Below are 14,696 nucleotides of genomic sequence, written 5' to 3'. Positions count from 1 at the left end.
CTAGCCTTTAAGGTCTCATAAATATGAAAAATGTGGAGAGATTTCTAATTTCTGCTTGCTTGTAATGGATCTAAAACTGAAATTCTGAGTTGCCCCCCAAAATGTATTGAACCTTCTGTTGTTTAATAGGAACTCCTGTGTAATGTTATGATATATTTGCTGGAAAATGTTTACAGTTCAGGGCTGTTATGAGAAAATTGAGTATTTCCCCCCCTTTCTTCTAGGTATAACTAAGTGATTTTGTTAAATACTGATCTATAATTTAATTACTTTTGTGCATGGATTATACTTTTTTTATTCTAGTTTGTAAATTAGCAAATGGTTTATATTTGCCCTTAGATTATACAGAATATCTGCATAGTTATATGCTTGCTATATTTTGGGAAACTTAGATATTTGATATAATGGAATATAATTGTGTTCAGATCAAGTAGAATATACATATTTATATACTTTATGGTAATTGGTAGGTTAGCAAATGCAATGTAATAGCTTTGCAATTTTATAGATAAAGTTAAGTACATTTGTGTATGACTGACTTTATCATCAAGTGTAAAGTCTTGTAATATTATATTACTGTTTTGTACTCAGTTATATTTATCCTTATTTTTATATTTATCCTATTTATCTATTTGCCCTGTTTTAACCTATGAGGATGGAGTGTACAGAGAGCTATGTGGACTATAAGTATGGTCTGTGGACCTAAACCAGTCAGACCCTTTTAGCACAGTAGTTTCAATTGTAATATTATTGGAATAAAGATTGTTTTCTATCTGTGAAAAATTAGTAGCATTTATTGGGATTTTTTAGTTTTGAAAGAAAACATTGTTATTAGGAAATAATTGTTTTCTACTATATATTTTAATTACTTTTGTGAAACAAGCTTTATAGAATATTTGTTTTATAAACAGTAACAGCAGCAGCTCTGTGTAATCCACCTTAACCACACAAAGGGGAGAGAGGCTGTGACAGAGGCAGGGGAGGGGTTTGGGATGGATGCTCGTGCATGAGAGGGCTAAGGGATGTTCTGAGGACTCAGCCTGAGCTATGACAGCCGGAGGACTGAGTGAGAGGAGGCGTGTGCACGTGTGTGTGTGTCTGCGCTTACAATACTCCTGCATGCTCCACACTACTCAATAGCAGCAACTCCACCGGCTTCTGCTTCTTTAAATACTTGACGGCATTTACCTGATTACCTGCTGCAGCCCTGATATGACAAGATACTGTAACAGCCCATCTCATCAGCTCACATGCAGGTAATGCATGGCAAACATTACAGGACAGCTTCTTAGCCTTTTATTTTTACATTTGCTCAGTGTCTAGAAAAAAATGTAAAACATTAAAATACCAACAGCATCAGTTAACACAAACTGATCTGCGTTATGCAGACAGAGTAATGTTTTATAATTGTAAAACTGGAAAGTGATTTTTTTTTTTTAAATAGAGTTTTAGAAAGCAGCAGGAGATACTGACCTTTGTATTGCTGGAGTTGTAGTGCATTACTTGTATGTTAGTGATCTAAGCATCATTCTTCTGGACTGTGCAAGTTGTGTGACCCTCTCTCTATTTGGAGACAAGAAAATGAATCCAGTTCACCTACTGGTACAGTCAAGATCATTAGCTGAGAGAGGTCAGAGGCTGCATTATGAGACCATGACTTTTAAAATTTTATTTTGCATCAACAATGCACATTTACAGTCACAAAATGTAATTGCTGTCAGACAGTGCAAGTTCATGACCACTTTACAATCCCAAAAAAATAAATACAACTCATACACTGTATCCATGCCCTTTAGGGTTAACATTATTTCATTTGCAAACAATTGTTTCTAAAATGTTATATATAAATAATTTTGCAGATGGAGGGGCCTAATGGTATAACTGGTGACATCTTAATGTTGATTTATTTATTTTTTTTCTTTACATTTTGCAGTGTTGTAAAACCACATGGTATAGCTGGGATATCAAATATGTTTTATTTGTGCTTACTTTGGAATATAGAAGTCTATGTTCTGATATTGTGTATGGGATCAGAATGTCCTAATTATGAATATATGATGAGCTCAGTTACGAGACCTATATGCATCAACTGGGACACCGTGTAGTACCAGACTGATTCAAGGACAAACTCAATGTAAATCAATGCTTAATAAATGCAACGCTGCTGTGTGTTTCTTTGCAATTATATAATCTGCAAAAACAGCTACTTATATACAGTGAATAAGAGCTTGGCACACTGTATTTGCTGTAGAATGTGTCATATTCTAGCAGATTTGCATCCTTTTAATAGTATATGTATACAACTGTGTTAACTCTTTCACTACTTTATTGATGTGTTTAACTAAGAAGAGGTATCAGTTTATAATAGTTTTTATCTACCTATTTGCAGGTTTGTGTATATAAATATATACGGTTACACACATTTATATATATATATATATATATATATATATATATATATATATATATATACACACACACTTTGCTATATTTGCAATTCATACACAGAGTATATGGTTGATTGACACTTTTTGATATTTGTTTTTTGTTCTGAGTGTTTTCTATCTAAGTTAATACAAGTTAACATAATTAATTTATATAAGGTGTGTGTAGAAAAGGACAATGCTTTGTAAGGGGTTAATGCCCAGGTTTCTGAAAGAATATTTGAGCTAAATAAGCTCCTGTGGACTGATGTCCAGTTCAGGCCTTGGAGGTGAAGTAATTATTTCTGTCCCTTCATCATACTCTAGTTGAAAACTGGTTTAGTTACGCAAATGCATTAATATTCCTACCTGTCAGCACTTGACCACTGGTAATTACGTAGAGATGTAATCTGTGTTAATTCCAAACCACGCTTGTTCCTTATGAGTGGGGCCCTGGCATTCTTTAGAGCAATTTGCTTATCAGGTTGTGCTTGAAGATAAGGTGGGGATGATTAATAATGTTCAAGGCCAAATATCTATGTAAAATTAATATCTACATAGCTTGGCATCTCTCACTGACTAACAAAATTAAATAAGATAAGTGGGCTAGATTCACAAATAACTCTTTGGTGAACCCAACCTCTTCAGTACCTGGTTTACTCTGTGGAGCTGATTCACCAAAGAGGGCAGAAGGTCTCCAAATTTTAATTACACTTAAAGGGACAGTCTAGTCAAAATTAAACTTTCATGATTCAGATAGGGCATTCAATTTTAAACAACTTTCTAATTGACTTTTATCATCTCATTGCTTTGTTCTCTTGGTATTCTTTATTAAAAGCTAAACGTAGGTATGCTCATATGCTAATTTCGAAGCCCTTGAAGGCCGCTGCTTATCTCAATGCATTTTGACAGTTTTTATAGCTTGACAGCGCTAGTTCATGTGTGCCATATAGATAACATTGTGCTCCAACATGTGGAGTTATTTAAGAGCCAGCACTGAGTGGCTAAAATGCAAGTCTATCAAAAGATCTGAGATAAGGGGTAGTTTGCAGAGACTTAGATACAAGGTAATCACAGAGGTAAAAAGTATATTAATAAATCTGTGTTGGTTATGCAAAACTGGGGAATGGATAATAAAGGGATTATCTATCTTTTTAAACTTTTACAATTCTGGAGTAGACTGTCCCTTTAACGTTTTGTATCAGGGATATGCAACAGGTGGTGTGTGGTATATATGCGTCCCTCTGCACTCGTTTTTGTGTTTCCTGGGAAAAAGTAGGATTAAGAATGTGTGCCTTTATTTTTGTGGCTCCAGGAAAACACAGAACTAAAAATGATGGTGGGTGAGGCAACAAGATGGCCACAACTCTGTAGGGAGAACAGCAGACGGAGAGAGTACCCTGCAACCTTAGCTAAGTCTGGTCTTGTGCCACAGGACATTTTTAAGGAAATATATTATACTTTATGTGTTTAATAGCTGTAAATTTATATGAAGCACTGAAGGTTCCTATAGTATTGATCTGAGGCCCCACGTGTTAGGAAGTTAGCCATCACTATATATGATGAGGAATTTAGAGAGATTTACTTTAAAGGGGTATTATTATGCAAACATGACACACTCTAATTTGTTGGAGCATGTCATTTTAACACTAACAATGCTGCAACTCTATGTGTTTAACTCCCTCAAAGATTAACGTAACTCTTGCGCCAGAGGTTCTGTGCATTGCAATCGCTGCTGATTGGCTCGCTGGTTGTGTCTGCTTGGGACCAGCAGGTTTCTGCAGCTTCTGAGCTGTACTTTAACAATGTGTTTAACCCCCCTGCTACAGGTTAATCAAATATTCTTGCAGGGTCATTAGTGCTAAAAGGACATGCTCTAACAAATTATAACATGTCATTTTGCACTATAACATCCATTTAAAGAGAGTTCTCTTAATTTATTGTAAATCTTGGTCATAAAAAAACATAATACTAAGCTTGTTGAGCGCATGCATAGTCTTAAGGGCAAACTTTAAAACAAAGTGTTGAAATGGTTGAACGTTGCTCTCTTTAATTACTTTAACCAAGCATTTATAAATGAAGTTATCACAATTAGTTGCTAGCTCAGCATGTGAACACAATTATAAAACTAGTGTATTTTCCATTCAATATTATGTGAAGTAAAACCAATGATTACTGTCCTCTTGTATTAATCTCACTTGACATCAGGGCTGTAAGTGATAGAGGCAGACATAGTAACTGCAGCTGAAGGCAAATAAAGAGTCTGCACACTGGTCCTTAGCCATTCAGTCATCAGGCTTTACTGCCTGCATTAAACAACTTGTATATATTACACATGCTATTGGCTTAAACGGACAGTCTAGTCCAAAATAAACTTTCATGATTCAGATAGAGAATGTAATTTTAAACAATTTTCCAATTTACTTTTATCACCAATATTGGTTTGTTCTCTTTGTATTCTTAGTTGAAAACTAAACCTAGGAGGTTCATATGCTAATTTCTAAGCCCTTAAAGGCCACCTCTTCTCTCAGGGCATTTTGACTGTTTTTCACCACTAGAGGGTGTTAGTTCACGTGTGTCATATAGATAACACTGTGCTCACGTACGTGGAGTTCCAGTGAGCCAGCTCTGATTGGCTAAAATGGATGTCTGTCAAAAGAACTGAAATAAGGGGGCAGTTTGCAGAGGCTTAGATACAAGGTAATCACAGAGGTAAAAATAATAATATATCTGTGTTGGTTATGCAAAACTGGGGAATTGGTAATAAAGGGAGTATCTATCTTTTCAAATAATAAAAATTCTGGTGTAGCCTGTCCCTTTAAGTTAGTAGACAGACCTTATACTAAATATATGCAAGCTTTTAGTATTTTTTACTATTTTCCGCAATTTTTAACCTTAAATGTATACTAAACTCAAATTTGTTCTTTCATGATTTAGATATAGCAATAGATTTTAAGCAACTTTCTAATTTACTCCTATTATGAATTTTTCTTTGTTCTCTTACTATCTTTATTTCAAAAGTAGGACTGTAAAGTTTAGGAGCGGCCCATTTTAGGTTTAGAACCCTGGATAGCACTTACTTATTAGTGGCTACATTTAGCCACAAAAAAGCAAGCATAACCCAGGTTCTGAACCAAAAATGGGCTGGCTCCTAAGCTTTACATTCCTGCTTTTAAAATAAACATAGTAAGAGAACGAAGAAAAATAGATAATAGGAGTAAATTAGAAAGTTGCTAAAAATTGCATGTTCTATCTGAATCATAGAAAACAACAATTTGGGTTTAGTATCCTTTTAAGTAGCAGAAGAGTGAAAATAATGGAGTAGGACATACTTCATGCAGTGTATGGAATGCATAAAACACTTTGTATAGCAACATTTGAAAATAGATAGATTTTTAAATAAATAATTTTAAGTTATGGCTGCCTGCCACAAATGAATGCTGTAAGCTTGGCCCATGCAGTCAATCATTTGTTGCACCACAGACGTCATAGTAATAGATTCTAAAGACGATTAGCTAAACTGTAGTTTAATGAGACTACCTGTTTGTCTCCTCAGTTTAGCACTGTTACCTTGTAGCATTTTCTTCTAATACTTTGTCCTCACTTTCTACGACTGCTATGTAAAATGTTTATATTTTAGAGAGCACTATATAAAAGTAACATTTTACACTGTCCTGTCCCTAAAACTAACTGCCCCTCTCTACCAGCATATTGACCCTAATCTACAAAGTTTACAGCAACGTCACACACAACTGTATTATCTCACTTATCTCTAAATACCCCAGAACTGCCCTCTTAAATTAACTTCTGACCTACATTTGTCCACTTTCATTATACTTACTTCTTCCCTCTCCTGCCTCCCAGACGTCTCACATATTGCTCCTATTCTCTGGGACTCTCTACCCGCTCTGTGTAACACATTGTATAGCGTGAGGCGTTCTTTGAAAGTTCACCTTTTTAGAGAGGTTTGCCACCTCTTCCCCGTTCCTCTTCATCTGAATTAACAAATAAATCACAACTGTTTTATTTCACTGTTGCAACTACAGTGCATGTGACACACTACTTTGCACCTTTTGTCTCCCACCCTTCAACCTGCAGATTGGGAGTTCTTTGGAGCAGGACCTTCCTCCCTTTGTACTTCATAGAAACATAGATTTTGGTGGCAGATAAGTACCTTAGGCCACAAGTGTTCCAATATTTCCTATAAAATGTAATCTTATTTAGTTGAAAGATTAGCCTTATGCTTATCCCAGACCTTCCTGCTGTGTTTGTATATTCCTTGATTCAAGCCCCCTTTCTTCTGCAAATGACTTCTAAACCTGCTACCCTTCATCTTGAGATTATGACCCCTTTTATGGCGTTGAAATACTTCCGGCCTCAGCTTTATTAAAGTAATTGTAAACTTTAACCTTTTTCTTTACAATATTAGTAATCATAAAGTTAAAGATGGGGACTTTAATTCATGAAAAGCTTTGTTAACACTTACTTTTTTAATAAATAAAATTTCAGGTATTGATATATTCCGCCGTTCCTCCGCCCGTAACAAATTACTTCAGTTAGAATTCAGGCTGTAGCCAATCGTTTTGCGCCCCCTTTGGCATCCAGAAAAGAAATAATAACACCCCTTGCTTTGGATGCCAAAGGGGGCGCGGTATGATTGGTTACAGCCTGAATCATCACTGAAGTAAGAACTAGAGTATCCGTTATGGGCGGAGGAATGGCTGATAACATCAAGACCGGAAATTTTAATTATTAAAAAAAGTGTTTACAAAGCTTTTCATGATTTAAAGTCCCCATCTTTTACTTTATGATTACTAATATTGTAAAGAAAAAGGTTAAAGTTTACAATCACTTTAAGTACCTTATCATTGTATCTCTGTTCCTTTTCTAACTTATACATATTAAGGTTACTCAGCCTTTTATTTTTGTTAACAATGTACCATTTAATAGTCTTAATTTTAACATATTCCAGTTTTGTTACACCCTTATGCAGATGTTTTCTCCATAGCTGTACACATTATTCAAGATGAGGCCTAAATAGTGATAAAGTAAAGTGGAATAAAAACATTTCTATTTCTGCTGCAAATACCTCTATCTATACAACCAAGCATTCTACTAGTCTTACATGTTGCATTAGTGCTTTGTTTACCAAATTTTGAACAAGACCTGTAAACATGTGTTCTGGTAAGCGGTTTGTATGATTAAGCCGCATTAGATATTCTGCTCTGCCTCTGCAGTGTCTTCTGGATCTTCCAGATCCCGCCCCGGCTTACAAACACTGAGACCAGGGCTGTGCAGCTTAGAGGAGGGTTCTTTGTGTTTGATAAGAAGATGGAGAAAGAAGAGTCCAGGACATTGAGAGGATGACCCATAACACGGGACATACCCCCTGATTCCAGCATTACCCTGGTCATAACAGTACTAGTGTTAACTCTATATATACCCTACTTTTTTTTACCCCCTACTTATGTGCCCAGTGCTATGGAATTTGCTTTATAATTAAACATCAACAGTAATAATATTGTGAGTGAGACATATGAGGAAATACTGTACATAAGTTAACACAAGACTGTTACTATTATAAATTAAAAGGAAAAATACTACATACAATGCAAAATGTTTATATTTAGTTATTAAAAACACAACTTTTTTTAATGCACATTATTTAATGTGGCAAAATATTTTAGTTACTTCTGTGTGATTTATTCATGTGGTGAAGATGTATCCTGTAAAATGACTTGCTAAATCTCCAGTGCTTGCTTTCTATTGTCACTAATAAAAATATTCTAGTTTATTTTGAGCTGGTATTTTCATTGTGTGATGGAAAGTAGATTTATGCTTTTTTTGTATAACATATTGTCTCAGCGCTCTGTTTTCAGTTCCCCAGTTTCAGATCTTATTGCAGCAGACTGGTCTTAATATCAGCTTTACATCTGGTAAATATGAAGGAATGGGATGTTCTTACAAAAGTTAGTTATTATTAATTGCAAATGATCTCCATGTCTGAGAAAAGCTGTGTTATTTTACTGTTTAAAGGGACGTTGTACACTAGAGTTTTCTTTGCATAAATGTTTTGTAGTTGATCCATTTATATAGCCCACCTGGGAGTGTTTTTGTTCTGATTTTCAGACTCCTAACCAAGCCCCAAAGTTTTAGATGTATACTGATGTATACAGAATTCAGATTGCTTCTGTTTGTATAATGGGTCTTTTCATATGCAGGGGAGCGGGGAGTTAAGGGTCTACTCTCAGCCCATTTCAGTGGATGTCCAAGCCTAACCTCATAAACAGTGCTAAGTAAGTTTTTAAAAGGTTTTATTCTGGATTTTTATATCAGTATCTGTGCAAATTCCTCTTTATAGTAGTGTCTATTACGTGCAGTTAAATGAAAATTGGTTCATACCTTTAAGTGTTCATGGTTCAGATATAGATGCCCATTTATCATGCTCCGTATGGAGCTTGTGGGCCCGTGTTTCTGGCGAGTCTTCAGACTCGCCAGAAACACAAGTTATGGAGCAATGGTCTAAAGACTGCTGCTCCATAACCCTGTCCGCCTGCTCTGATGAGGCGGACAGGAATCGCCGCAATTCAACCCGATAGAATACGATCGGGTTGATTGACACCCCCTTGCTGATGGCCGATTGGCCGCGAGTCTGCAGGGGGCAGCGTTGCACCAGCAGCTCTTGTGAGCTGCTGGTGCAATGCTGAATACGGAGAGCGTATTGATCTCCGCATTCAGCGATGTCTTGCGGACCTGATCCGCACTGTCGGATCAGGTCCACAAGACCTTTCATAAATAGGCCCCAGAGGGTGACCATATTGCCGCTTTAAAAAGGGAAACATATGAAAAATACATATGCCCGGGCTGTTTAAAGAACTGTTTTGTATAAGAACCCTGACATATGTATTTTTCATATGTGTCCCTTTTTAAAGCGGCAATATGGTCACCCTATTCAGATAAAGCATGCAATTTTAAGAGACTTTTCAGTTTACTTCTTTTATCAAAATGTGCTTCATTCTCTTGGTATCCTTTGTTGATATACTTAGACTCAGGAACAGCAATAAACTACTGGGAGTTAGCTGCTGATTGGTTGCTACACACATATGCTTCTATGTCTCGTTAGTGTTTTCAAGTGGTGGAAGCGATCCTGATTGCTTCCAGTCGCTTTTATGTTATTGCAGTGATGTCTCGATATTGAGGCATGCTGCAATAACATTTTTTAGCCATCCTATGCAGAGAGAGCCACTCTGTGGCCCTCTCTGCATCGGATCGTTGGTGGGTGGGAGCCATTGCAGGGAAGCGGGTAGCGCACAATAAGGTAGAAGGAGAGGGTTAGAGAGCTGTTTGGGGGGGATCAGGGAGGTTGGGGGCTAAGTGGGGATCCTACACAGCAGAATATGGTTTTTTAAAAAAAATAAAAAAAATACCTTTTATTTTAGTACTGGCAGATTTTCTACCAGTACTTAAAGTGAATGTAAATTTTCATTAAAAAGTGCCCGTTTTTTAAAAAATTTGATTAAAAACAGGGGCACTTTAATTCATCAAAATTTACATTTCACTTGTGTTGTGAAAATACTTACCTTTTAATCCTGACAGCCGCTCCAGCTTCCCCCGGTCGTCGCAAGCCTCTTCCTACGTCATAAATGACGGATCAGTCATCCTCCAATCACGGCTTCCCCCCGTGGGAATCAGTGTCTGATTCAACGCCGTGATTGGAGGAAGCCAAATTCCTCATTTTAGACCCAGGAAGAGGCTTTGCGACGGGCGGAGGTTGCGATGCAGCGGCTTTCAAGATTAAAAGGTAAGTATTTTCACAACGAGTGAAATGTAAATTTTGATGAATTAAAGTGCCCCTGTTTTTAATCAAATTTTTAAAAAACGGGCACTTTGTTGTCAAAATTTACATTCACTTTAAAATGGCGGGGACAATTGTGGGGTGGGGGAGGAAAGAGAACTGTTTGGGAGGTTTTAGGGGATGGGATGTGTCAGGTGGGAGGCTGATCTCTACACTAAAGCTAAAATTAACCCTGCAAGCTCCCTACAAACTACCTAATTAACCCCTTCACTGCTGGGCATAATACAAGTGTGGTGCGCAGCGGCATTTAGCGGCCTCCTAATTGCCAAAAAGCAATGACAAAGCCATATATGTCTGCTATTTCTGAACAAAGGAGATCCCAGGGAAGCATTTACAACCATTTGTGCCATAATTGCACAAGCTGTTTTTAAATAATTTCAGTGAGAAACCAAAAATTGTTAAAAATGTAGTTTTTTTTTTAATTTGATCGCATTTGACGGTGAAATGGTGTCATGAAATATACCAAAATGGGCCTAGATCAATACTTGGGATTGTCTACTACACTACACTAAAGCTAAAATTAACCCTACAAGCTCCCTAATTAACCCCTTCATTGCTGGGCATAATACACATGTGGTGCGCAGCGGCATTTAGCGACCTTCTAATTACCAAAAAGCAACACCAAAGTCTGCTATTTCTGAACAAAGGGGATCACAGAGAAGCATTACAACCATTTGTGCCATAATTGCACAAGTTATTTGTAAATAATTTCAGTGAGAAACCTAAAGTTTGTGAAAAAGTTCACATTTTTTTTTATTTGATCGCATTTGGCAGTGAAATGGTGTCATGAAATATACCAAAATGGGCCTAGATCAATACTTGGGATTGTCTACTACACTACACGAAAGCTAAAATTAACACTACATGCTCCCTACAAGCTCCCTAATTAACCCCTTCACTGCTGGGCATAATACATGTGTGGTGCGCAGCGGCATTTAGCGGCCTTCTAATTACCAAAAAGCAACACCAAAGCCATATAAGTCTGCTATTTCTGAACAAAGGGGATCGCAGAGAAGCATTTACAACCATTTGTGCCATAATGGCACAAGCTGTTTGTAAATAATTTCAGTGAGAAACCTAAACTTTGTGAAAAAGTTCACAATTTTTTTTATTTGATCGCATTTGGCGGTGAAATGGTGGCATGAAATATACCAAAATGGGCCTAGATCAATACTTTGGGTTGTCTTCTAAAAAAAAATATATACATGTCAATGGATATTCAGGGATTCCTGAAAGATATCAGTGTTCTAATGTAACTATCGCTAATTTGCAAAAAAAGTGGTTTGGAAATAGCAAAGTGCTACTTTTATTTATTGCCCTATAACTTGCAAAAAAGCAAAGAACATGCAAACATTGGGTATTTCTAAACTCAGGACAAAATTTTGAAACTATTTAGTATGGTTGTTTTTGGTGGTTGTAGATGTGTAACAGATTTTGGTGGTCAAAGTTAGAAAAAGTGTGTTTTTTTCCATTTTTTCATCATATTTTATAAATAAATTATAAGTAAATTATAAGATATGATGAAAATAATGGTATCTTTAGAAAGCCCATTTAATGGCGAGAAAATGGTATATAATTTGTGTGGGTACAGTAAATGAGTAAGAGGAAAATTACAGCTAAACACAAACACTGCAGAAATGTAAAAATAGCCTTGGTCCCAAACGGTCAGAAAAAAGTGCTGTGGTCCTTAAGGGGTTAAACACGTAGTTAAATAATTGTATTTATTGAGTCATTGCTTGGATTACAGCATTTTCTTTTTTGCACTTTATGTCCCTCAAAAGAAAAGACTGTAAATATATTTGCGGTAGAACAGCAGTAATGTTAAAATATATTAAAGGGCTGTTGAAAGGCTGCATTGCCTTTATGGGCAATTTAAATGTGTGTTAAAATGTTGCATATGTAGTTTAGCATAAAATAAACCTAAGTTACCTTTTATCCTTCCCTCAGAAATGTCCTTTTTATACCAAGAAGTCAGGAGTGATACAGCAAATCAGAAGCTCATTCTTATGAGCCTATATCTATACTTTGATGGGCATTGATTTAGTTTTCTTTACATGTAATTGTACATCATGCACATCTCTAAACTTGAAATAAGCTAGGCTGAATTTTTTTTGTTCAATCCTTAATTCCAATTTTTAAAATATTTGACATTTTCCTTGCAAAAAAAAAATAAAAAGAAGACAAAATCAATACCCATTAAAAGATTAAAGAATGAAAAAGACATCATACTGCGTTTTGAAAACATATCAGTTTCCCATTGGTTTGTGGGAATTAGCTTTAAATGGTTAGCATTGTGATTTCCCAAAACGTATCAATAACAAATAGCCCTATTTTACAAGATAAATATTGCAAGGGCTTCACGTTGCTAAATATAGTCATTTTTTATTTTAAAGTAACGTCATTTTTAGTCAAAGCTGCAAGAAAACAGAAAGTTTTTTTTTTTTTCCCAAGGCTTTTTTCTTACAAGATATTTCATTAAAGGGACAATAAACTCATAACATATTTCCCCAATAAATCACTTAAAGGGACAGTCTAAAATATAATTTTTATTATTTTAAAATATAGATAATCCCTTTATTACCCATTCCCCAGTTTTGCACAACAAACACAGTTATATTAATATACTAATATATTAACTCTGTGATTACCTTGTATCTAAGCATCTTCTGATAGCCCCCTAATCACATGACTGTGACTATTTAGAATCTATTGAGTTGAATTTAGTACTGTGTTGTGCAAACTCTTAAATAACTTCCCGGGTGCAAGCACAATGTTATCTATGCGGCCCACATGAACTATCAGTCTCCTGTTGTGAAAAGCAAATACAAAAGCGTGTGATTAAGAGGCTGTCAATAGAGCCTTTAAAACATGCAGAAATTTAGAAGTTTAAATGTTATAAAGTGTATTAATCTAACAATGTTGGTTGTGCAAATCTGGGGAACGGGTAGTAAAGGAGTTATCTATCTTTTTAAACAATAACAATTTTTGTGTAGACTGTCCCTTTAAAGGGACAGTCTACTCCAGAATTTCTGTTGTTTAAAAATATAGATAATCCCTTTGTTATCCATTCCCCAGTTTTGCATAACTAGCATGGTTATATTAATATATCTTTTGGCTCTCTGATTACCTTGTATCTAAGCCTCTGCAGACTGCCCTCTTATTTCAGTTCTTTAGACAGACTTGTATTTTAGCCAATCAGTGCCCTCTCATAAGTAACTCCACGGGCGTGAGCACAATGTTATTTATATGGCACACATTAACTAGCACTGTATAGCTGTGAAAAACTGTCAAATGCATTCAAGGGCTTAGAAATTAGCATATTAGCCTACCTAGGTTTAGCTCTTAACTAAAAATACCAAGAAAACAAAGCAAATTTGATGATAAAAGTAAATTGGAGAGTTATTTAAAATTACGTGCCCCATCTGAATCATGAAAGTTTAATTTTGACAAGACTGTCCCATTAAATGCAGTCTATTTTTTTTCTTTTTAATCATGTAACTCTGTCTTTTTGTTGTCAAGGTTTTGCAAATTACAAAAAAGCTCAGGGATGCTTTTCAGAGATATTTAATAGCAAAAACAGCAAGAATAACTAATGAACGTCTACTTCAATGTTATTGTATTCTCCTTAAAGGGACAATCTACTCCAGAATTTTTTTAAAAGATAGATAATCCCTTTATTACCCATTCCCCAGTTTTGAATAACCAACACTGTTATATTAAAGTAATGGTAAATTCTAGCATCTGTGAAATGCTAGGATTTACCAGTGGATCAAATAAAGGGGACTTTCTTCACGCTGAGCTCCTCAGGCAGCCCATGCCAGAACGCTATTTTGCTATGAGGTGACGTTTCCATCTCTTAGCCAGTAGCCATGCGGGCCAGTTGGCGCCATGCCGGAAAGCTAGCACGCTTTTGGCTAAGATCAGCTCCCAGCAAAATAGCGTTCTGCCGTGGACTGCCTGAGGCGCTCAGCATGGAGAACGCTTCAAACAAATAAAGGAACTTTCAGCATAAAGTATTTTACACTTCATGACTGAAAGTCCCCTTTATTTGTTCCACTGGTAAATCCTAGCGTTTTCAGAAACGCTAGGATTTACTATCACTATAATACACTTTTTACCTCTGTGATTACCTTGTATCTAAGCCTCTGCAGACTGCCACCTTATTTCAGTTCTTTTGACAGACTTGCATTTTTGCCAATCAGTGCTGAATCTATAACTCCACGGGAGTGAGCACAATGTTATCTAAATGGAACACATGAACTAATGCTGTCTAGCTGTGAAAAAATGTCAAAATGCAATGAGATAAAAAGGGAACTTTAAGGGCTTACAAATTAACATATTAGCCTACCTAGGTTTAGCTTTCAACAAAGAATACCAAGAGAACAAATTTGATGATAAAAGTAAATTGGAAAGTTGTT

General features: G+C 36.0%; 1 long non-coding RNA gene across 1 annotated transcript in view; it reads left to right on the top strand.

The window, feature by feature from the left end:
* Nucleotides 1-1,093: 1,093 nt before the first annotated feature.
* The window catches only part of LOC128655793 (uncharacterized), a 31,656-nt gene continuing 18,053 nt past the window's right edge, over nucleotides 1,094-14,696 (top strand). Inside the window, exon 1 of the long non-coding RNA XR_008401907.1 lies at nucleotides 1,094-1,256. This is a non-coding gene — a long non-coding RNA (uncharacterized LOC128655793). The remainder of the gene's footprint in view (nucleotides 1,257-14,696) is intronic.

Source organism: Bombina bombina, chromosome 4 (genome assembly GCF_027579735.1).
Source record: "Bombina bombina isolate aBomBom1 chromosome 4, aBomBom1.pri, whole genome shotgun sequence".
NCBI classification, from domain to species: domain Eukaryota; kingdom Metazoa; phylum Chordata; class Amphibia; order Anura; family Bombinatoridae; genus Bombina; species Bombina bombina.
The sequence above is the reverse complement of the archived record's forward strand: the minus strand, read 5'-3'. Positions and strand labels throughout refer to the sequence as shown.